The 25,027-nt window shown below is 39.4% G+C and overlaps 1 protein-coding gene across 1 annotated transcript in view; it reads left to right on the forward strand.

Annotated features, from left to right (window-relative positions):
• Window positions 1-25,027, forward strand: part of NLGN1 (neuroligin 1) — a 428,516-nt gene that overhangs the window by 23,286 nt on the left and 380,203 nt on the right. The gene's annotated exons all lie outside the window — the stretch shown is intronic.

Raw genomic sequence — 25,027 nt, forward strand, 5'->3', positions numbered from 1 at the left:
ATTTGGGTCATGTTGCTTTTCATGACCCCAAAACCCCATTCAAATAAGCACTATGGATTTTAAAGATCTACCATGTCTTTGTTGATGTATTATTGATCGTGGTTAGTCAGCAGTTCAGCTTTTGTTGTTCAAGACTGTCTAAGGCACTAAGATCACTTGTTAGCAGATTATATTGCTCAGGTACTTTCTCTGCCAGGTTTATTTTCTTTTTTAAGGTATTTTTATTTGTAAAAATTATGAACCACCTTTCTGTTTAATTTTAACCAATGATTGTCTGCAAACATGTTACTGATACTTGTGAGGACATGCCTTTGTCTTTTTTTTCAGACATATCTGGTGTTCATTACCTGTGTAGGCTAAATTTCACGTGCTTTGCTAGTCAATTGATAGGAAACATAGTGGACACAGGCCTGTGTGATAAATTGGCAAATTTCCCCTTTAGCACAATTGTTGTGACTGCAGCTCCTGAGGCTGATGCAAAATGGATCATATATTTGGTTGGTTTTAGGGGTATTTTCCATCTATAATGCTTGTGTAAATTTAAAAAGAAGAACAAAGTAGGGTCTCAGAAAGCTTTGGTGATGTTTTTCTGTTTTGGGTTTGGTTTTATTTTTGGTGGTTTGGTTTGGTTTGGTTTTTTTCTTTAAGTTTCTGATTTTGGTATCTTTGCTGGCAGTTTGCTGCTTATAACTTCATGGTTGTTGGCTTGTGGAGGTTGTTTTTTTGATCAAAGTATTTTGTTTTAATGAGGCTGTGTGATCCCTATCCTATTGTTGTTGTACTAATTAGCTTTCCAAGTGTTTTGAGCATTTTGCAGGGATGTCATTTGGGTTTTTCTTCTAAAAAAATCCCATTAATTGAATAAGTGAAACTGCACGTACTGAAGTTACTCAACTCTTATGCAGAATCAAACCAGGCAGTTGTTATTATTTGAGTTACCAACTCTAGGGGTAAATACAGCCCCTGAAATGTTGGCAACCCCAGTACCTGCTTGTGCTGATAAACAATAGGTGCAAGTAGCAAAGCAGTGAGTAGACAATCCCTGATAATACATGCAGTAGTCTTTCTTTTATAAATCACAATATAAGTGCTTGGATAACGTGGTATCTCAGCAACAACTTGACAAGAGACGTATAATACATTCTCAGAGAATAGAAAAAACATCATTTGTCACCAATAAAGGTGTTTAGCATTCTGATCCTCCCAACATAAATTAATTTGCAGTTATACTAGCAGTGTTTTTACACATGTATTTTGCATTTGCATCAAACTGCTTCCAGTCCTCGGGAGCACTTGCTGCTTTTCTGAGTATTAACTGTTCAGAATGTGGGTACAGGTTAATGTGCTGGATGCCTTAGGATCAGCTCTGGTTTCTCTGTTACACGATGCATTTAGTCTTCAGGGGATTAAACATGTTCTTCATGAATGAAAATGAATATTTATTAAATGTTGTATCAGGATATACTTATTCATACAGAAAATTCAATATATTACTCAAATGATGTACAGGAATCTGAAAAAAAAACTCAGGGAAGCTTTTTATTCCAGTAGAACGTTTGTGTATTTATATATTCTTTTACTGTTTTAAGACTTGGGTGGGAACTTTGAAAATGGGTACAACAGAGCAAACCAGATTTAAGAAAAATAGATTTCTGGGTCGTCATCCTTTTCAACTGGTGACAGATTTAGAAGATAGAGTTGCAGACTGGGTTCCCAAATGTACCTTGGAGCATGTGACAGATAAAGATACAGAACCAGGCAATTGTTACAGCCTGCTAGATGATTGCAACATTGCAAGGAACAACTTTTCAGGAAAAAAAAATCTCAAACATGAAAACAAAGTAAATGCTATTTTCTGTCTTTAGTATTCATGGACTGTACAATAACGATTGATTGTTACTGAGTATTGTTTCTAAAGCTTTGGGAAAATAAAAAATACTAGGTCTGGTGGTTTGATAAAAAAATAATTAAATATTTACAACAAAAAAAATGCTATCGTTTTCTCACATCTGTAGCAGTATTTATAACTGCATTGTGTTTTAAGGGGGGGAGGGGGGTGAAGAAAATGAAAAAAGAAAAAAAAAAACTAGTTCAAGGCCCAAATCTTTCTTTGCTGAGTTCCTGCATGTTTTTGACACTAAAACAAAGGATGGCAATAGGGGATGTACTTCAAGACAAGCACAGAGACTGACTCTATTAAAGCCATACCTGCTGTTAGCCTCAACAATACTTCGGGTGGAATATTTTTAGTTTGATTCTACACCAATTTACTTGTATTATTTTCAAGCTGTGTAACCAATGTTTCAGCAGGGCATTGTGAATCGACATATTCCTTTTTAATTATAACCTCTTTTAAGTTTTGAGGTGTTTACATTGATTGTGTAGCCTTGTGAAATCAACAGCGGCACCAGAGCTCATCTCTGAGGGTAACAAGCAGCAGCTGTAAGAAACACACTCTGCAGACAGAAATGGGAACATGCTGGTGGGACATATATGACCTACTATAACTGTTTGTTTGACTGTGACATGTGCTTATCAAGACACAGAATGAAATAATTTTGCACACAGAATCCAGAAAGTAAAAAAGGATGGGGAAAGTGTCTCATCTTTGGGGCAGCTGCTCCCTGGCCGACCCGTGTGCCCCTCATCCACAGATGCTGAGGTGCAGCAGAAGAGGACAGGGGCAGTCAGTTTAATCACTGTGGTTTGTTCACCTGAGCACCTCTGCAATTGTAAAATATAATCTTGGCTGAGGGACATTTGCCTCTTTCTGCATGGCCTATGTTAACAGATGTAAATTACTGCAGACTAGGCCAGGTAGGCTTTCGTAGTTCAAGGCAGGAGGCATTGTTGTCACAGGCACTAGGCCTGTAGAAGGTTTAAATCTAGAACTGGCAAGGGAAACAGAGTAATGACTGAAAAATCATCGCAGCTCAGGTACAATACATATTTCCCTTCTTTGTCCCATGTCTTGCTTAACTACGAAGGAAAAAGGGCTGCTGGAGGGCTTCTTTTAGGGCACTGCCTTTGCTGTTTCTGTAGGGGCAAGTCAGAAGGGAAACAAAACCATTGAATGAGGTTAATGAGACTTTTAAAAATATTGCTAGGGGGCAGGTGTGACTGCGGAAAACGCAAGGGATGTATGGTATCCCTACTTGTCCCATGGGATTATGTACACACTGAGAGACCTCTCATCCTCCTGCAGTAGAGATGCACCTGAAATGTCAAAAATAATAAAAGAATTATATAAATGAATTATTATAAGTGCTTCTTATTAGAATTTTATCTGTTTGGATTATGTGATTCAGTAGGAAAGACACGATCCTTTGTGGAGCCTTGTGGAGGGCCTGGGATCTGATTCATCCATGCTCCTTTGGATACCTCACTAGTTCCACTTACCTGAGATTTGAATAAAACTTTAGTGCTGGCTCTTCCTTTCTGTTTGAGTAGAGAGGGCTGTGAGGTGAGTAGGCTCACAGTTTAGGGTCCTTGTTAGGTGCCTAAAGCTAGCCAGGATCAGAGCAAGCTAAGAATAAACAGCAAAAGACTACTCCAGAGCTTGGCTTGGACAACTGCTGGAGCATCAGCCACACTTGGAAACAGCATCAACAGATTGAAGGGGTTTGGCCTTCAAAACTGCAACAGATTGAAGGAGTTTGGCTTGGGAAAACTGTAGGAACAGGAGCAGCAGTTTGTGAGACAGCCTGGCTTATGCAAATGTAGAAATGGCAGCAGCAGGTTCTGATGGGATGTGTTGCTGGGGTATCTCCAAAAATTTTAAAACTGGCTGTTCATGTAATACCAGGGCCCTATCACCTATATGCTCAATTTATCACTGCGTCTTGGAACTTCTCCATCAGAGTAGTAGAAAGCAAATGTTACCCTGCTATATAAGAGAGAGAGAAAGCAAACCCACTCAGCTTATTATTTACAGACCTATCTCACTGCTTCCAACTCTATCCATAATAGATAATGAATAAATTGGTTCACAAGCAACTGTTTAAGTACTTGGAGTTAAACAACATACTGACTGATGCTCAGTCTGGATTTCATTCTCATTATTTCACTGTCATTGCACTAAGAAATTGTTGGAGACTTTTTCTCTGCCGTGGTTCAAAGTCTGTTTATAGGTGCAGCATTTATTCCTCTGTCAAAGTCCCTTTTGACATGACCTGCCATTTTCACATGCACAAGTTCATTTGAAATCAGTTCAAGTAAAAGTAGCAGACATTTGTTTTCAGTCACATTTGCCTTCCTGGACCCAAATGGATTGCATTAGCAAAGAACAGTCACGTATGCAATATAATACTGAGAAGTCTTGTAGCTGGGTACCATATTGGCCATTACATGTTCATTAAAAGCTGTTGTGCATGTTAATGGGAAGCCACAGTTCTTTGTGGTTAAAACACATGGAGTAGAGCCAAATTTCTATTAAAATTGAAAGCAAGTCTGAAATGAGAGCCTTATCTCTTACAAACAGCATCTCATCTTTTTTTTTCCTCATATGTTTCTAGATATAGATACACACAGATATCCAGGAACAGCATCTGTGGAGTTATGCTGTAGAAAGCAAAAAATCTAGGAGGAAGGAGAGATTTGAGTGAGGATGAGGTGCTCTAGTATACCTGTAGAATTTCTTGTTCTCACCAGGATATCAAAACACCAAATATGCCAAACAGTTTTGTCACAAGAAAAATGTGTAGATTATCTTTATATGATCAGGAGTATATAACTCATAGCATAAAGCAGAGGCTTGACCTGTGCTGCTAGTTGTTGAGCCATTTTCAAGAAGCTTATTGAAGTTGAATCATATTCAATAAGACTTCATCACAGCATCTTAGGTGTAGTCTTAATTTGAAAAGATTCTGGGTTTAGTATGGCTCATGTGGGCTGTGTGGCAAAACTGAACTACAGTTCAGAAGTACAGACTGGAGGGCTGAAGATTCAGGTGGTATTCCTGGTTTCACCAAAACCTTGAGAAGCTGTTTTCTTCTTTCTTTTTCCCCCTACTTCCCCCTGTTTTCTTTCTTTCTTTTTTTTTTTTTTTTTTTTTTTTTTTTTTTTTTTTTTTAATGAGGATTACAGGTTTATGAAACTTTATTACACTACTATTTCCCGTTGTCTGGCTGAATGCTGTTGTGGGAACCCAGTGAATGGGTGGCAGTAAGGGTGGAAAAAGCTGCAATTTCGGCTATGTGCATTTATCCATGATTTCTGAGATGAAGAATGGACACTGCAAAGTCACAGCTCTTAGTTGCTATTTAGATATATGTACATATAGGATTAATTTCAAGGATTAGGAATTCTAATCAAAAGTTTAAAAATACTGACTTTTAAAATACGCATGTTGCATTTCTTTCTTCTCCCCTTCCTTCAGACACATCTGTCAAATGAGATGGTGAGAACAGTGCTGGTGCACTGGCATTTGATTTCTAACTCTTAAATAACAAAAAAATTATGGCCTTGATTGCAGTGCAGAAAACTTGGGGGAGGAAAAAAAAAATGTCCTTTCAGGTTTCTTTTAACTTGTGTTTGTACATCTTCTGACTTCCTTAGGTCCAGACACAGGGTTAGATGGTGGCTGTACTCAGTAAAGGGCATGGGAGGAATCCATCTCCCCTCTTTTGGACAGAACAACTGATTCTGTGCCAAGAAGGAAATTAATTCTTCTAATACAAGGCAACAACAAATTATGGTTTCCAGTCACAGGAGGTAGAATTGAAGGGAAAAGTGTGTCTCTGAAGAACAATGTTTCTTGGGATTGTGATTGTATCGTGTTTCTTGGGGCTGTTCCTGCCAGTGAAACAGTGAGTCCTCCCTCTCTAGGGCTGGTGTATGGGGTTGCAACTGGGCCATAAAGAGATCAAGCTGCTGCATAAGAGCCACATGTCACAGCAGAAGCTTTACCCAAAAAAACCATCCAAGACCAGGTCTCTGTGCTTAAATAATCAGAATTCCTTCTGTTTAGTTTTGTTCTGTTTTTATTTTTAGGGAGGGGTGTGGGGTTCTTGTTGTTGCTTTTATTTTTCTCCCCCAAAGAACAGACATATAATTGCTTTTAATTTATCTGTGACTTGAGTTTGGATAGGAGTCCATGCGTGTACGTACCTGAAGAAGTGAAAGGGTCAGATTTGAACAGTAAGGACAGGGGGCTTGTAAATTCATATCTTTCTTTTGCTGGTGGAAAGCAGTAGTACCTGGTGTGTTAGAGTTCAAAATAAAAATGGAGATGTCTGTTGGTCTGTTTGTTGTCCCTTATGGACTGTGATGATACTGAGAAGACGAAACAAGAGGGTTTCAGGATTTTTTTTACTTCATTTTCCCCGCTTTGAATTCTCAGACTAATTCAGTTAATACCTACATGATTTGTAGGTTTGTGCTTTTCTCCATTCTGGTTTTTTTTGTGTCTGTCACTGAAATATATATGCAGCTGTAATGGATTTCAGTACAGAATGTGTAGCACACCTCTTGCTTTGTAGTTATATTCAGTGGCCTGTCTGTTTAGGCATCCTGGGAAAGATTTCTTACAGACATCTATATCTGTTTGTTCTCTGAGCCTCCATAATGAATCTGGTTTTGTACTATCTAAAATTATTATGAATTGTAAAATAGCTTTGTCAGTTCCTCTTATTTACTTTCCTTGGAGCTGTTATATTTTGCCTTTGATGTAATAAATTTCATAAGCTTAAACACCTTAAAAGTTCATTTCAGGGAGTTTATCAGCTAAACACGAATATCCTCTATTCTTACCTAAGTTACCAAGTCAGCTGTGTGATTTATCTTTATGCTTCTGTACTTGTATTCTCTCTCCAGTGCTGAAATGATAGTATTTATATATCAGTAATTAATTACTAGCTAAGTGTTCTTATGGAAGTGTTGGGTTTGTAATTGATGGTGGAGTACTTCAGTCATGGATGCAGATGAGCTCAAGTGCCAAGAACGGTCTAGGTTCTTGTTCAAAATCTATTCTGAAAATGGATTCCATTATTCTGAGGAATCCTCATAAAAAGCTCTCCAGCAGGTGAAAAATCTTGTGGAGGCGTTCCCTCTTACTCTGGGTGGGCAAGCAGGAAAGAATGGAATAGTTGGCCAGAAGCCATGAAGAACAGAATTAGCGGTTTTGTCACTCAAAAATATTTGTTGAGCTACCAATTCTGTTTTAGGTATAGAGATTATTGCATGCTTATGATCCACGAATTTTTTAGTAACAAAGGGAATGCTTCTTCTCCATTCCCTCAAGAAGGGCTCTTGTACTTTTCTTCCTGTAGCTTCCCATGGTTTAAGCAGTGCTGCTTTTCTCTTCCATCTTCCTTCTTGTTTAAAAAGTCTGGCCAATAAGGAACATGCATTCTCAAAGCAGACTCTGAAAATATGATAGCAGGGCTTTGCTGGCAACAAAAAGGAGGAAAATGTGGAGAAATGGGAATTGATCCTGAAACAATCCTTTGATGTTGGGGAAGTGAAAGGGCTGTGCAAGCAGCAACAAAAGATGGGCATCTTACATTCTTTTGTGTCTTAAACCATTTCATATTTCCTTGTGAAATGGCTTTCTCAAGCACAATCCCTCTGAACATTGCAGTGGCTGTAGAGACTGATTTCTGCTTCAGTACTAGATTTTTTCCTCATTGTCCATGCCTTTGTGAGACGCTCACAGTTCTCCTCTTCGTACTTTTTACTTTTTGCATACAGAAGTTTAAAACTAAGAACAGAAGGTCAAGAAAGTTGTGTTTCAGTGGGACTTTCTAGTCTGTATTTCCACATCAAGCTGCTGAAATATAATTCATGACTTCAGGAAATTGATCCAAACCATATCTTCCTTCTTTGAGAATTAGCCATTCATTAGTATGAAAATAAACTTCATCTTTCACAATTTGGGAAAGATCCTGTGTTTAAGGGGTTTGTGGAATGGACTCCAGGAATGATTTCTTCACAGACGATTCAATGTAAGGAGATTTCAAATTTCTGTGCAAACTCCTGTTCCCTGAAAGCTAGACAAAATATACAGGGGAAAAACTTAAGAGAAAGGGAAAATCCTATTCTGCTTTCAGGCTAACATTTGAACTGTATTATTAAATATGCATGAACTTCCTGAATATAAATAATCTGCTGAAGGACGGACGGCAAGTCAAAGTTCTGACTCTTATCTTCTAAGATTTCTTCCCAGACAAGGTTTACAGGAAGAAGTAAAAACTTTTATTATCCTAAGTGAAATGGTTGAAAACAGCAGGCAAGGGTTTTTGCCATATGAAACACCTTGCACAGTTATGAATTGAATGTGCTGGACAGAAATGTGCATAGGACTTGGAAATTTGTTGACCTTTATCTCCAATTGCAGATTATTTAAAAGGCAGGAAAATTGGCCAAACACATTCAAAGAGAAGGCTTCAGCAATGAAGAGGTAATTCCACATGCTTGTCTGGTATCCCTGAAAAGAAGTTATCTCCCTTGGCTTCTGCTGGCCAGAAAAACATGTTACTGCAAGAACTGACATAATGAAAACATCTTCCTGACATGGTTTCAACTTTGTCTGTTGCTGTGAAACATGGAACGATAGTTGTATGCTCAGATCAGGGGAGGCTGTGTATTAATCAGTTTGGGTTCGTGGTTAGCAGCATATGCTTTCCCTCTGGAACAAAAGCCCTTGGGAACAGTGTGTCAGTAGAAGTTGCTTCTGATGCAGGTTTTAAGGTGAGATTATTTCACGTACAGAATAAAGATTGAGCCTTACAAATTCAGCAACTGAAAATGGTTGGGTAATGTTTAGTGTTTTAAAATATGTCATAACACCAAATATTGAAAAGGTGGGGTGTTTTTCTTGTTTCTTTCATCTCTGGTGCCATGGATAATGAGACTATATAGAAAAATGGCAGCTTTTTTTTAGTTTTGCCTTTGACTTCAGTGGAAGGAACATTGGGCCTTTTGGCAGAGAACAGACTTTAAATCTTGCAAGCAACCATATCACAATTACCTTTCCAAATGGAAAAGTACAGCTTTGCTACTGTAACAGAAAGAGCCATGTATTGTAGGCTATGATTTGTTTCTTTGATTCCAGATATCAAATAAATTGAAGCTGGCTTTAATGACTTCATCCCCCTTGCTTGTACTTCAATTATAAAGGAGATGCTTTCCTCTGTTAAGCTCCTGTCAATTACCATTTCTTTTTAAAAATAAAAAATTCAGGGAAAAGAGTTGATAGCCCACAAATACATGGCCATCAAATTGCTGAGGTAACTAATGTAAAAGACATCTAAAGCTAAGAATCTATGTTAATCTACTTTTTGATGTGGTTATAGATTGAATAATAATTTATGTTGACCTGTTTTCCCCAATGCCTCATATTTATAAAGATTATAAATAAATTGTGGCTGAGCATAGAGGTAAATTAAGTGTTCAGATGCAGTGACTTTAGAATGTATTTATGGAATTAACTTCCTCTTTGATATACGTGTGCCAATGTTTCATGAACTGTAGGCAGTTCCCCTCCCCACACATTTGTCAGGACACGACCTCCAATCTTGCAAGTTTATTTTCTTCACAAAATCTTCCTTCCTCATAGCTCCTATGACACCACCCATATAAAGTCTGAAAAAAGTTTTCACCTAGCTTTCCCTCTCTGTAAGGCCAAAGGAAAAAAAAGCAAAGATTTTTGGACCTTATAATGTGCAGAGTCATTTGCTGGGGAAGTTAGTGGTGGTTCCTGTAATGCTGGTGAGTTTTGTGGAGGGGGATGTTTTCCATTATACACAAGCTTGATGACAGTAATATATTCAGCATAAAATCTCTTGATTTTTTTTTTTTTTCCCCCAGAAGCCCAACTGTAGCAAAACTAGAACATGTAGATGCTAGTAGATTTTTATGATACTTTACATGCCATAATATTTTGGAATAGAGGTTACAAGAGAGACAAAGGTAATGAATGCACCCCTGCACAGACCCATGAGCATTTCTCTCCGAATAGCTGCCACTTGCTATTCTCTCCCTTTAAGGAAAGAGGAGGGAAAAAGAGGGTGTTGCTACAGGACAACAGTAATGGCTTTAAACTGGAGGAGGGTCATTTCAGATTAGGTAAAAGGCAGAATTTTTTGCAATGGTGAAACACTGGTACAGGTTTTGCAGAGCTGCTGTGGGTGCTGCATCCCTTGAAGTGTCCAGGGCCAGGCTGGATGGAGCTAGGAGCAAACAGGTCTAGTGGAAGGTGTCCCTGCTCATTGCAGGGGATGGGACTAGATGACTTTTAAATGTCCCTTCCAACTCACACTGTTCTATTTTATTAATTCCTCAGTCTTGGCTGATCTATCACACCTTGCTAGATTTGATGCCCCACTCACTCTGAACCTGGGAATGTGATTCATTTAAACTTTTAAAGAGAGATAATAGCAATGTAAATAAATTTTACAGTAACTCATAATGCTTTTAATAGCATGAATATTGATAGTGTTTTTCTACAAAGTCTTGAGGCACTTTATACAGCTACACTATTAAAATAGGAAAAGTCATAAAATACAGAAGGTGTGTGTGGTGACAACAGGGCCTTAATCCTGTGGGAATCTATGAAGTGTAGGTCAGGATCTTATGCATTATCATCTTCAGGCTGAGCTTATAAACATAGGTGTATGAATAAAATATTTATTGTTGCTTTTGTGAATGAAGGCTAGAACTTAAAAGCAAATTTATTTTTGCTAACAATCTATGTACTAAAACTATTAAATAGGCAGTGATTCATCATAAATTATTTCCAAAATATCCAGTGCACAGTTTGGAAGAGGGCTTGCCCAGAAAATTGAAGCAAGATCAGAAGTTCGAATAACTGTGTGGCCTTACCTGGATGTTACAGTGTCCATGAAGGCTCCAGTTCTGCTGTGCCCAGTTGTGTCTGTAACTTCATGCAGGTTTTCCTCTTGGCTGTAGTTAAGGATGCATTTTTTTCTTTAATTTCCAAACCTTTTCAGCTTCTCTCTTTCCGTTCCACACCTGCTCAAGCACGTCCTGTGTTAGTGCCTGAATATCTGATTTAGCTGCCTGCACAAGATCTATCCACAGAATTTTTAATATGTACCAGGTATTTGACTTGCTGTAGTAGATCCTTGATGAAATATGCTGCAATATTGATAGAAAAGAAATAAATCTTATTTGGAAAGGTCAGGAAAAAAGAGAGTGTGTTACTTTGAACTCCATCATTTGGCAGATGCAATCTTTGGAAAAGGAAGGAGGGGGACAGGCAAAAAGAATTCAATAGATTAAAGAGATTAGAACTTCTTGGATTGGATGGGGCTGATTAACTTCTATCAAGGACAGCATAAAAATGGTCTGTAGAGATGTGGAGCCATTAGTCATCAGGTCTAACAAGCTAGGAGAAGGTGGATGACTAGACTAGAAAACAGACAAAAAACCAAACACAGTGTCTGTCTTCAGAAATGATGCAGCTCAGCCTCAACTGTCAAAAATAAAAGGGAAAGAAATAATTGAAATACTCTGAAGTAACTCTTAACATTGCAGAGACATACATAACTGCTGGTGTGGGTTTATTGAGAGCACATCACATCGAATAAGTCTGATTTTCTTTTATAACCAAGCAGTTTCTTTTGTGGACAGGTAAGAAGCTGTAGGTGTTAGAGATTGACAGGGCTTTGCTGAGGCCAGCCTGTTTTCATGGCATTCTCATGAGCCAGGCAGGGAAATGCTGGAGGTGTGCTTGATGGAATGCAAGACCGGCTCTATTAATGCGCTCAGATCTTAGCAAAAACTCCCTTCAAAATGGGGACAGCTTGTCTCCAAAGACAGACGTAGGGGTTATGTTGGGTCACAAACTGAGCAAGCCAAGGCTTTGATATGCAAGATTTACAGTTAACTCTTACAGGTACAAGGAATTGCCCTGGTAATAGTTTGGCTCGATACCTCCTGTTGAGTTTTGGGTACTGCACTTAAAGCAGGATACACACCAGCAGCAGGAGTGATCAGAGCCTCATGAACAAAATATAGAATGACTGACTGAGTGACAGAAACCAGAGCTTAGAGGATGGAGGAAGGGAAAGTTGATGGAGGAATACATAGTTTCCGAAAACTCTAAGGATCTTGTAGGAAAGAAGGGTCTAAGATGTTTTCTGTAATCTGCAATAGGGCAGATTGCAAGGAGCATCAACTGCAGCAAAAAAGATTCAGACTAGACAATAAAAACATTTTCTGCAAACTATCTAATGATGCTGGTTTTTCTGTGGTGGTCTATAAAGTGTCATTAGAGGGCTTTATTTAGACAAATATTTATTTGATGCGATGTAATTTTATTTGAGCCTTTCTTAAGGCAAGGAGATACCCATGATGACCTTTCCCGGTCTATTCTTTCCGTATTTTTCTGAGATTCTATTAATTACTTTAGGAGATCACAGTGTACTAACATAATTTTCCTCACATTTCATTGGAGACTGGTGGCAAATCTTCCAATTCATCATACTGTTCTGGGAGCTGGCAGTGATATCTCTCTGCTAAAGCATTTACAAAATGCAAAATGAGTAAATAGTCTTTTAATGAAATGTATCCATGAAATGTAGGCTGTTTCCTCCCAGAATTGAATTAAGCATTACAAGTGATCAATAACTAGATTTCTGCATCTACTGAAAAGCTCTGGTGTAGAGTTATATAAATAGTTCAGAGGAATATGGCTGATATTTTATCCCTGTGTCTCTGAAAACATCCAAAACCTGCTGGCTGTCTTAAAAAGATGTGTCACTGGATAGATTGATCCTCTCTTTCAACTGTAGGCTACTGGGTCAACTTTAGCTTAACCCCAGAATTATGGGCCATGCCTTCTACCACAGGCTACCAGAGACCTCTGCAAAAACCGATGAATCCTGGGCAGATTTCTGAGGCTCTGGCAAGTATTCATCATCCCTTTTAGAGAGTAACAAAAGCACTGAGTGAAAATCTGCAGGAATTAAGGCATGTAATGAATATTTCAGCACAAAAGCAGCTTGGCTTTAGATACTGTGAGCCTGCTTTGCTTTGACTTTTTTAGTAGTCTTCCCCCAAGCTGGGTGACAAAACAGTTGTGGACATGTGTTAAGTGACTGTGCTGCTCCTGGTGTTGTGTGTCCTTTACATACGAGCAAATCCTTTCAGTCTATAGCTGTGTGCCAGTGGTCCCAAGTGTCAACACAATATCCAAACACAAATATCCCTAAGTAGGGAAGTGCACCATTTTCTGTAATGAAAATCTTCTTAAAAAGATAAATCCACCTCATCTGGTTTGGGGTAGACATTGTGTGTCATAAATGGAAATATTTCTATAATTTCAAAGCTTTCTGTTTAATCAGATGAAGCTTAAAAAAGTTACTTATTTGTTAATTAATTGAGAGTCAGATATCTGTCTGCTACGAATACAATGGGAACCTAATACCCATCAATGCGACCAGTAGAGACAGATATTCCTCCTTCCTTTAGGTTATATATGCTTTTAGATTTTGAAGTGCTTTTATTGCAGTATTATTCAGATTTTAACACCTATGGATTGCCCACTGGCCTCTCTTCAACCTCTAGTTTTAGTGAGCTGCGTTTTCCACTGTGTAAACTGGGTCTGTTTCATTTACTGCTGTTTATGTGACTGTTTTTGTATTCCATTTCTTGCTGTCAAAGTGGTTGCTTATTGTGCAAAAAGGACTCTGTTTCAGTTCTCCCAGCTCCATAATGTGCTCACATCTCATGCTTTTTCTAAGAGGGGCGAGCAAGGTCAGAGTCACTTGGTGAGGAAAGAAGGACGAAAGGTGTTCAGCACCAGTATCTGTGTCCACTTCAGCTTTGTGTAAGCTTTGTACATAATGGCAGTGGAGAATTTCAAAACCGTGGATGCAGTTGCACTCTTCCTTTAAAATACCTTCAGATAACTTCATCTTCTCATCCCCTTACTCCTCACTCACCAGTGAGCAGGGCATGAGCTCTCTGAATCCTTTCTTGTCCTATTGAGATCACTCTAGTCAACTAAGTTTTCCAGACTTCTGTTCATTGTTTCCACCTGACCTGCACAGTTTTCTCTTCAATTGCTTCATGGTGTATATGAGAGTGTTTTAAGCTACCTGACTATTAAGGGCTGTCTATATTTTGCTACAGTGCTTCTCATTTTCATTTCTGTTTTGTCGCTGTTATAACTGGAAGCTGTAATTAACCACGTACTTCACATGTGTTACCTGTTACCAAGGCAATATTGTCTTTAAATCTGAGGAGGTGGATTTGCTTTCTTTATATCCCAAGTGCTCTATTCTGATTTCAAATCTGCACCTGCTTAGCAACAAGACATGTTTGAGGGGCCAGCTGTAACCTCGGCTTAGACATACAGCTGAGTCGAGATGTGATTGTCCTTAAAAACATCAAAGCTCAGACTCTAAGCATTTAGCAGTATATCTATATATTAGAATTATATTAGACTCCTAGACCCCAGTGGAGTCTATTTCTTTCTTAAAAAGACTTCTTTGTTTTGCTTACAAAACCATTTGGCCTTTGCACGGAGTAACCAAACTGTTATGATTTATGATTAATTGAGAGATCTATATCTGTATTTATACAGATTTATATTGCAGTATGTACTGTGTCAGAAATCCCCATTCCTGCGATAGTCTAAGTGTCTGAAACATGCAACATGTTTTGCCTGGTGGAGTGTAAAGGAGAGATAAACATGCCTCTTTTGCCACCCCCAATATTTTTTTTTAGTGTAGGAATATTCTTTCTTTTCAGTTGCATTGTGTCCATCTGCTATTTGCTGCCAGGCATCCCAGCACATGCACTGTTATACCAAATAAGTTGCCCTCCACCTTGCCTTATGGTGAGGAGCTATTCTGGCTTCTCTAGATCTCTACTTTGAGGTCTTTAACTAAACTCTTCTGTGCCAGGGAGAAATTCTGCGCAGATGAAAAGCAGACTGTAGAAGGACATAATAATTACACCAGCAGAAAAATGTCAGCAGACTAATGTAGGTCCCCTATAGGGGTTTGAATCATCTTATGAAAAGTGAAGCCATTAAATAAAACAAAATGTTAGCGATTTTGTTGGGAGTGACAGAAGCAGCAAAATGTTCTTCCTGCTGTATCTCTGACGTTCGGCAATTTTTGGCTGAGTGAAAACAGCAGGCTATCTTTCTGAGTTAGCAGAGCTCAGATGTATATAAAGGTTTCTTAAGGAGAAAAATGTGAACCATGTCCTGGCAGAAGTACTTGTTGGGTATTTTATTATAAATTTAAGAAAAATAAAATAATCTGCAGCACAATTCTGGGAACAAATGAGCTCAGAGGCACTGCAGAAGCTTGCCAGGATCATCTGATCTTTTGCCTTTGAATGCAGGCTCAATTAAAACCCAGAATTACAAGGCCAACCTATGTAGTTTTGTTAATAGGGGAGAAAATAAAATAATCAAGTGCTGAGAAAATATCTACTGATGTGTGACCCCCCTCCCCCCCACCAATCATACAGAATTAATATCCGTGATTTTACTGTGTTTATCCAAACTTACTGTTTATAACTACTTTTATTAATAAATCTTTTGAAACACTCCTGACATTGCCTGTGTTCCACTGAAGGAGAAATGGAGGCTCTGCTCACAGAATTTCTGTGAATAGGCTCCTGCTATTTGAAGAGGAAAAGACACAGTCTTTGACAAGTGTGCAAAGAGGGAAAAAAAAATCTGCCTGTGAGTGGGAGTCCAGTTTTCTCCCCTGTATCTCACTGAAAGACTGTAAGAAAGGATTCTTACATTACATCAACCACAAATGACATGAGAATTTTCTTTAAGTTACATCTGAAGCTGATACCTAGGAGACTTGTTCATGCAGAAGATATTTTTAAAATTTCAGAAAAAAGTCAGAATGTAACTTTTGTTTCATTCTCACAGTTCCTTTTTAATCTGTCCTGTCTCTGCTGGATCCAGTGTTCTTCTAGATGAGCCTTTTCAGTATTTTTGTCCCTCCTTCCTAATGTAGTGTTCATTCACTGACAATAAAGTAGGTCTTTGATGCTGACGTCTGTATAAGGCAGGTGTTCCTTCACCCTATACCAGGTAGCATCAGCTCTCAAAGGGATTTTTTCCAGAGAACACAATAGCTTGAGGAGAAACTTCTGGTTGACCCTTTAGAGGATGTACTGTGTGGGCTCTTAAATCAAAGCTGTTAATGGTGAGGGTGTAAAAACTCTTTGAGCACTAACAGTGCCAGGATATCTTACAAGACCTGCCACTCAACATGGTAATAAGGAATTGTTAGTTAGGAAGGTTGGGCTCATTATTTACTACAGCTGTAATTAAACTGTGGCTGCAAGGGTGCAGTCACAGGGTTGATGATGAGAGGTTGATATGAAGGATTGGTAGAAGGTGGGCCAGTGCTTAGTCTGTAAGACTGAACGTCTCAGAACAGGAGAAACCAGTGCCCAAGTCTGTGGGAAACACAGACTCCTTTCTACCTTGAGATTTTCTCTGGACATTTGGTTGTCTTTGGGAATTGCTTCATTTGAGTGTGTTGTATCCTACTGGTAGAAGCAGTAAGGCTTGAGCAAAGAAAACCCAAGCTCTGTTCTGGTTTAGTTAGCAGCTCTTAGCTCTTTACAGGCCTTGTGTTTTCCATCTCTTATTTGCAGCATGAGGTGGTTTCGGCATCCTGAACTAATAGTTTGGAGCTGCAACATCTTAACTGGCAGGGACTAATGCAGGAGCCAGAAAGCACCATTTGGTTTGAAGAACCCCACAATCAGTTACAGCCTCATCTCAGCCACGTTTGTGTCATGCAGTAGGATTCTACTTAAGCAAATGGCTTTATTCTGGGTCTTATACCATGTAATTGAAATCAGGTCCTGTCTCAAAGCATACAGAGCTGACATTTAAAAAAAGCAAAGAGCCAAAACAATACATTTTTAAACTAAGCGAAAGATGTAATGTGGGTAACAAGTGCGATCACCAGCTTCATGGTGAAAAAATATGACATTTTAAAGGACAACCTTACAGCATCATAACTGACCTGAAACCACACCCTTGCAACAAGACAAAACCTGAAAACCAACAGCTCAGAGTGGCCTTATCCATTCTTTCTTTTTGAAAGAAAGCTTGAGTGACATAAAGACCTTGTGGTTTTGGTTATCTGCTCAGGGATGTGACAGCTTCAAGTACCTTCCAGTTCCCATAAAAAGAAATGAGAATAATACGTGTGGTGTTTGAATGCATGGCCTAGGTAGGACCCTGCTGCAAGAGCAGCTCAGCAGTGCAGGAGAGTGAAACAGATTTTTCTATGTCTGGGCTGAAAGGTGTTTCAATTAAAAACTACATTTAGCAGAATACAGCTAAATAAAAATTGCCTACGTCATATACTGCAGCTAGATATATTCCTGAAGCACTTTAAATTAAAAAGCCTTTATGATTCTAAACAACCCATATGTCTGTCAAAGCTGTCATTGTGCTGCAACAAGTAAAGAAAACAAAACTTAATTTGTGATGAAGCTTCCCCTGGCTGAAAACACAAGTCTTCCCTGTCTTCTGCTCACAGTTGCAGCTTGCTCCCTCTGACTCCTTATAAAATGCTTTGCATTTCCTTTTGAATCACATCAAGTTAATTTTATGGCAAACAATCTCTGTTTTCTGAAACACAGAGAAGAAATACAATTACTGCTGGGTGGAGGGTGAAGGAGAGTTGGAAGAAAACTGAACAGGATGCTGGTAATTGTTTTTGGGCACTGGTGCTGGGAAGATTCCAGCCACCTAAGCAAAAAATATCTCAAAAATGTAATTAATTATAAATGGGCAGCTTTGTAGTATAATTCCAAGATCAGAAGGAGAAAGCAGCATCCTACTATCAAATATTAAAAAAAAAAACCCAAAAAACATTACTCAGCAGATGATCTTTTTGGTAAATAATCCACTGTTTGGTTCATTATGGTACATAACTAAAGAGATGTTCTCTTGCTTTAACTTTCAAATTTTTTGAAGGGACAAGGTGAGATTTTAGGATGTCTAACTTTGACCTCATTTTGTTCCTACTGTGATCAGTGAGGAGTTTGTCACAGGGACAATCTGTCAAGGCCAAATTAACACGTTGGCAGCTCTTACCCAAAGGTGTGATCCTCACATCAATGTGCCATTCTTGTTCCTGTAAATCCATCTATCCAGTCAGTTCAGCTCCACTTGCCTGTATGGAGGCAACACATGGCTCAGGACTGACTGAAATACCCAGTCTGCTTCCATTGCTCATGGAGACTGTTTTTGAACTTGTTTGTTTGTGGTGTTTTCCATGTACAATTGTTTTCAATTACTTTAGATGTAAGTGGCACTACAGGCAAGCAAGGCTGGCAAGATCTGGTCCTCATTGCAAACATTTCACACTTGCAATCATCTAAATTGCCTTGTGAAATTGTTCATTAGATAAAAATTAATAAATCCCATAAATGAAATCCACTGCACCGTTAGGCTGTTGACACTAAATCTGGCATAAAACCATAGTCATAAATTAAATCAGCTGTGTACACATTGATTTGGGGCCAAATCTTGAGGTCCTTGAACAGATTTTAAACCACTGTTTTTGCTGGAAAGTCTATTGAATGGGAGTGAAAGCAGTGGCCTAAGTTGTAACTCCAAGAGCTGTTTGTGAAGATTTAATTCTTATACGAAAATGTCCCCCTGCTGCATGCAGGGTCCAGGGTCTCGAGGAGGATGGACTTCTCCAGTCCTCTGATTCTGACTACCCAAATATATCAAGGTGTAAAACAGTAACCTTAGACTGATTTCTGTGCAAAGCTTTGTGTCTGGGGCCTCGGAGACTCTTGTGTTTGGGAGGGCAATATGGCACTGAAACTGATTGAAAATGGCTGATTATGCAAAATTAGTGGATAGTACCCAGCACTGTAATTATTTCTTGTTCTCCCATTTGGGAAACCCAGAGGATTCAGATTTGCAATGCAGGTCTCCACTGGTTGTGCTTTTCCCCATCAAATACTGCCAGTTGTTATGTACGTATACCTATTAATGTTCTAACAGACCCCAGAGTTGCCTCAAGCTGTAGTTTGGTGAGAAAGATAAGGGACTAAACTAAAGGTATTTATTTAATTGGAATATTTATTTAATTGGAATAGAATGAGAGGAAAATATTTCTCTCATTCATTACAGGATGAAACCAAAATAACGCTTTTCAAATCGATGGAGCTACTTCACAATCATATCAATAGCTCTGAAAACTGAGCTGAGCCTCAAGCTTTGGGGTTTTGTAGTCACTGTAGGGGGAAAAAAAATGGCTATGAGCTGTCTTGGACGAATTAAGAAAAGGTTAGAAAATGAGTGATTCTGTAAACGTAATTTTAGTCTATCGACAGATGGGAGAAATGGAGAACAGGTTGTAAAAGTATAAGCTCAAGCATTATTAATATTGTACTGTTGCTGAGCCAACTTGTAGAGGAACTGAAAAAAACATCCTATTGGTTAAGTAATCACTACACATATGCTTTTGGAGATTAATACTTGGAGTTTTCAAAGCTTTTATATGTGTCAGTTCTGCTAAAAGGATGAAACTGCAAAAATGCACTGGTAGCAAGTTTAAAGCATTAATAGTGATGTCAGATGCACTTTAAGGATAATCACGACTCCTTTACATCCAGTAGACCTCGTAGTCTCAGATATGGAAATCAGACTTTTGACAACCAAAAATGTTTGAGAAAGTGGGAAAAGACCAAAGAATGTTGTATAAAATTTTCGACTCTGGTAGCTATTTCATGCTTTGGTTTGGAGTGCTCTGTTCTGTGCTACACACAGGCCCTACTGGTGGTCTTTGAAACTGGTTGCATAATTACTGTGGCTTCATCCCTTTCCTATCATGGTGATTGAATTTTTAGGGTCACCTTCATTGTTTTTTTTTTCTATTTTAAGTAATAGCACTGCTTTGTTCCAGGAGAGTATTAAGATATTTCAGTAATGACAATTAGATATAACTTAGAGTCCTCAAAAACAACCTTCCTAGAAGTTACACCAAAACTGTATTTGGGGTAATAACTGATTGAGATTTACTTACATGTCCGTGATTTACCCATGTGTTTAATTCTACATAGAGTTTGGATGTGTGACAAGAAGTGCAGATGGAAACCAAAGTCTTCTATCCATGAGTTCTCATATGGTTTTGGAACACCTTTATTTCACGTTATAGTCACTGATGGGCAGCTGAACTCTTTCATCATTAATGAAGATGGGGAAAAAGTTTAGTTACTGGCCAATTTGAGTTTTAAGATATGTGATTTAAAAATCATGATACAAAAGAAGATCTATTCTGAGTGAGATCAAATTTGGCCTTGATTTAAGTTTGTTTATTAACAAACTCGAGTCCTTTCTGAGAACCAGATGGGGAAATCACCAACACCTCACAGGCCCACGCCCCCTGCTTGAACATCCATGGTGTCAAGCTGTGCTCATAGAGATTTGTCAGATGAGAACATATTTAACTGTTTCACTGAATCTAGATGTATTAAAATATAACAGTAAAACCCTAAGGTCTTGTTTTGATGTTTTGGTTGTTAATGATTAGTGCTGACTGGGACTACTCAGGAAACTGTGTGTGGGTACAGAGGTGCCTGCAATCATGATGGAAACTGGGTCAAAACTATCAGCTTTTAAAAATCCCCTGGAGTGTCTATTTGCCTTGCTGGCAAAATATTAAATCTGTGAGGTTTGTTTCTGGATATCGGGATTCGATGCCTGAAACCTGTAGAGTGAGACTGCAGAGTCCTGATTACATAGGAGGCAAATCAGGCCCACAAGAAGCCTTTTACTTTTTTTTTCTTACTGTACCTAAAATATCATAAGGAAATTTAACTTTGTGACACAGTTGACCTAAGGACAACAGCGTTGTTTAATAAGATTATGGGTTGCATGAGTCTAAAGTGTTATATCTCATATGTGAATGTGTCCACTTTGAACCCTAATACTTCTATGGGAAATAAGACCAGTTGCTAGATCAGTGAATTAAGGTGAAAAAGACAAATCAGCTCAGGAAGCACCAGGATCTCAGCACTAGACTATTTGCAATTTCTTTATTTTAATGTTTCCATTTATTATTTTCCTAGTATTCTGTAGGCCTCTTCATACCTACAGAAGGAAGAAAATGTTCTCACACTGTTAAAACTGTGGTCACTAAATATAGGAATATTTTTATAGTATACGTACTTTTTATAGTATGTCCAAATTATTCCATTATATTTGTAGAACAATATTTCAATGGCTATTTGAAGTTGCTCAAGAGGTTGCTCAAGAGGTTAATTTAACTCTTGACAATATCTGCTTTGATATTAAAAATAATCTCAGAATTGATTAAAATGATTCAAATAATATTTTAAATTTTCTGCACTAGTAATATATAAATTTCTTGAAATTTTAACACCTCAATATTTCATCCATTCAAATACTCTAGATGGATTTTTGATTCCATTCAAGGGAAAAAAACGGAGAATGTCTTGGGAATCACATCTGCTTCTACCAGAATCATGATAAGATTTGTTTTAGAGATTAGTATGCATTATTCAAAGAAGGGGAAATAAATGTTTATAGTCAAAAGAAGAAAAGGGAAAATGAAAGCTGAAGTTTAAGCACTTCAAGAAACAGTTGGGCATTGTTTCTGAGATAAGTTGTCCCTCACTTTTCCATAATTTACTGTCAGGAGGCCTTCAGCTGCCCAGCACCCTTGAAAATCAAACCATTTTCACAAAGTATGAAGTTGCACTCCCTTTAATGTATTTGCCAATAGCTTATTGATATTTGATATGCATAATTATATATCTCTTATTGATGTAACTCCTGCTGTGATGAAACTTCAAGCTACAGTAATGTAGTGAGTAAGAAATTAATCCAAAAAGAAAGCATAAAGGTCTTATCCTCTGCCTCAAAACTCCTGGGCCATCTGCATTTTGCTTTCTGTCTAAAGGTTGTGGATGAGGATGTGAATTTGGGAGCTAAGCAAGCTGACAATTTCTTTTCAAAGTCATCCTTTCTGCAATTCATTTTCAGCCTTTTCAGTCTCCCTTGGACAGTCACAAAAGACAGCTTTATTATGCAGTTCTCTTCCCCTATTTTTGTACATATCATTTTCTGTTTGTCATGTTTAGGGCACCTTCATTTCTTCTGTCTCACAGAAGCAGAGATGATTGCATTAAGCATGGAAGTCTTCTCTTTTTACTTTTGGTCAGTAAACCATAGAATTATTTTCCATTATTCTTCATAAATTTTGGTGGGGTGGTTCTGGTTGAGTGTTAATGTGGCAAGATCCACGTGGTAACAAAGAACTACTATTACAAGCTGGGGAAGGGTAAACTTGTATTAATAAAGTGACTTTATGTTGTCCTTGGGAGATATATTAGGTACTTGCTGCCTTACAGCATCTTCCCTTCCATATAAATCCCCAGCAAAAGATGTAGGAGTTAGAAGAGACTGGAATATGTTTTCAATCCTGTTTAATCACTGCAAGTAAAGGGAAGGTATTAGAAATACCCCTGAGGCTAATCCTGAAAAATCACCCTCATTCTGAAAGGTAGAACTGATATGTGAGGCCGTGTTACATTCGAATTTCCACCCGTAGCAGAATCTGAGCGAGCCTGAAGCCGCCAGCCTTACACGGAGACTTTGTGAACCTGATCCATCTGGATGCCCAGTTTAAAGCTCTAAAGGAATTCAGGCATTGCGATGGTGGGGATTATGTGGATAATTTATTGGCCAGAAGGTTAAATCTGCTTCTCAAGATGGGAATGCCAAATTAACGATCGCTTCAGAAATGTCTGACTTACCTTCCCGACACACAGAGCTCTCCCCTGCACCTGCCTTCCTGTTCCCTTTGTGTCTGCCCCAGTGCAGGCCCTCTCCTGCTGCCAGTGTTGGGACTGAAGGGCTGATGGCCCATTTTCCCAAGCTAAAACAACTGCACAGATTCCCAGCTGAAAATCCCATGCTGCAGAAGGTTCCATGCTGTATGGAACAGCTGCTCCCAGCTCTGGCCTTTCTCTCTGTAGCTCCTCTCTCCTCACAACATCCGTGGCTCCACCTGAGCGTGTGGAGAAAAGTGCCCACCTATGTTTGTGGTGCACATGTGGGGAGGGGGCTGCCTTTCCAAGAGACCCTCAGAGGTGCAATAGAGGTGCTGCATCTGCCAATCCATTTTTGGGGCTTGTTCTGCTCCACCCAGTGCCCACACAGCAGATGGGAGCATCTGCCCTTGCTGTCATAGCCATTCAACAGCAGCTCAAGATGAGAATGCATATTCCAAAGTCACAAATGTTGCTCCAGAGGATAAATCAAGGTCTTGTTTAATTCAAAACCAGAAACAAACCAAATGTTTTCATGCACTGGACTTTGGGAAGAGCATTCTGGGTTGGAACCCTGTTAGTCACACTACCTGAGGACTTCAAAACTGCATCATGTTTGACAAACAGGTGCTGCCTTTGGAATCTCTACAGGCTTTCCAGATGGCTCTGCATCCAACATGGCCATTAAGGAATAAAACTGTGCTTCCACTTGCACCAATTTCTCAGGAGTGGTATTTGGCTTTTACTTGTAAACATGTGTGTCTCATACAAGAATTGGGAAGAATCTTTCCTGGATTCAGCCTTAAATTAATCCTTGATTTTTAGAGGCTTTTTTCTTCTTTTGTTGGAGGAAAAGGTGTTAAGAGAGCTTAATGCCCTTCACCTTCAGCCCTCAAAATTCAACCATACGCAGTTGCTGGGCGGTGATTTTGATTGCCTCACTGGAAAATAGTGTGTGATATAGTCCTTCACAAGGACATATTTTCCAGTTGCGGAAGCCCTAAAGAGTTTACCCTTTGCCTTTGTTTCTTCCTACCCTTCCACTTTGCCTAGGAAGACCTCACTGCACCTCTTGCCCCCCCTCTCCTCACCTCTGCCTCCTCACTTAAGACTTATCTTGAATCTCATGCTTCCCCTTGAAGTTCTTCCACATCTGTCTTCTTGCACATCCCTGATAACCTCTTCCACGCACCCTGTGAGGGATAAAGCAAGTTATAAATCCCATTTGTGATCACCCAAGTGAGCCAGGAGGTCTTGTTTCCCTTGGTCTTTTCCTGCCCTAGTTGGATGGACCGATATTTTGTCTCCATCACTCAGGGCACCATTTTGTGATTGCCAACTTGTCAAGGAGAAAAAACCTCCAAACACTTGCTTTTCATTTGCTGAAAAATGCAAATGAAATGGCTATAAACCACTAGTAGTTAAGATGCTTGTGAACTTTTAATGTTGTTTTCCCTCCCTAGCCTGACTGCAGGCTTGTAAAGGACTCGCAGGAGAGACTTGTAATGGTGCTGTAAATTGGCACTTGCTCTAGTAACCCAGTGATCTACTGACACAAGTTGTTCCCAGGGAACTTGTTTTTAAATTAAAAAAAAAAAATTTAAAAAATCATAGAATAACTTCCCTAGAAAAGCCCTGAAAAACAAGACTGACCAATTCGGGTTTAGCTCTTGCTATGCCTTCAGTGTGTAACTTGCTCCCTCTCTAGCCCCGGTGCCTCTGTTTACATCCCTGGACTGTATATTGCTGTTTGCCTAATGAAATGCTGCTCTGGAGTATTTATGGGTGCACATTAATAGAATAATTAAAGCTCTTGGAAAGTTTCAGATGAAATCTGTACCAGGTCAGGAGGCAAAAAAGAGAGAGGGGGAAGTGAGAGCTGGGAGATGATGTGCCCGCACCTATAGCCTTTTGGGTGCCCTTGGGACAGGTTGGGGTGAGGGGTGTGGGCATGGGAGGTGCAGCCCTGTTGGGAACAGGCTCCTGGGGAATGCTTGCCCTCAGGGGTGAAAGCCCAGAGACAGCAGCGTCTCCCTGACCTTTCCTAACCCAGCCTGCGCCTGGCCTGCCTTGGGAACCGCGGGGGCCCGGGGAGGGAGGAGAGGTGGGAGCAGAAGCGGACCCGCCCCGCAGCGCGGGGCACTGACCGCGAACCCCCGCACCTTAACGCGGGCAGAGCGGGGCAAACTTTGCGCGGCCGCCACGGCGGGGGCGAGCATCTCCCCGCATCCCCCCGCGCCCCCGC

The sequence above is a fragment of the Corvus brachyrhynchos genome, unplaced genomic scaffold (assembly GCF_000691975.1).
Source record: "Corvus brachyrhynchos isolate BGI_N302 unplaced genomic scaffold, ASM69197v1 scaffold162, whole genome shotgun sequence".
NCBI classification, from domain to species: domain Eukaryota; kingdom Metazoa; phylum Chordata; class Aves; order Passeriformes; family Corvidae; genus Corvus; species Corvus brachyrhynchos.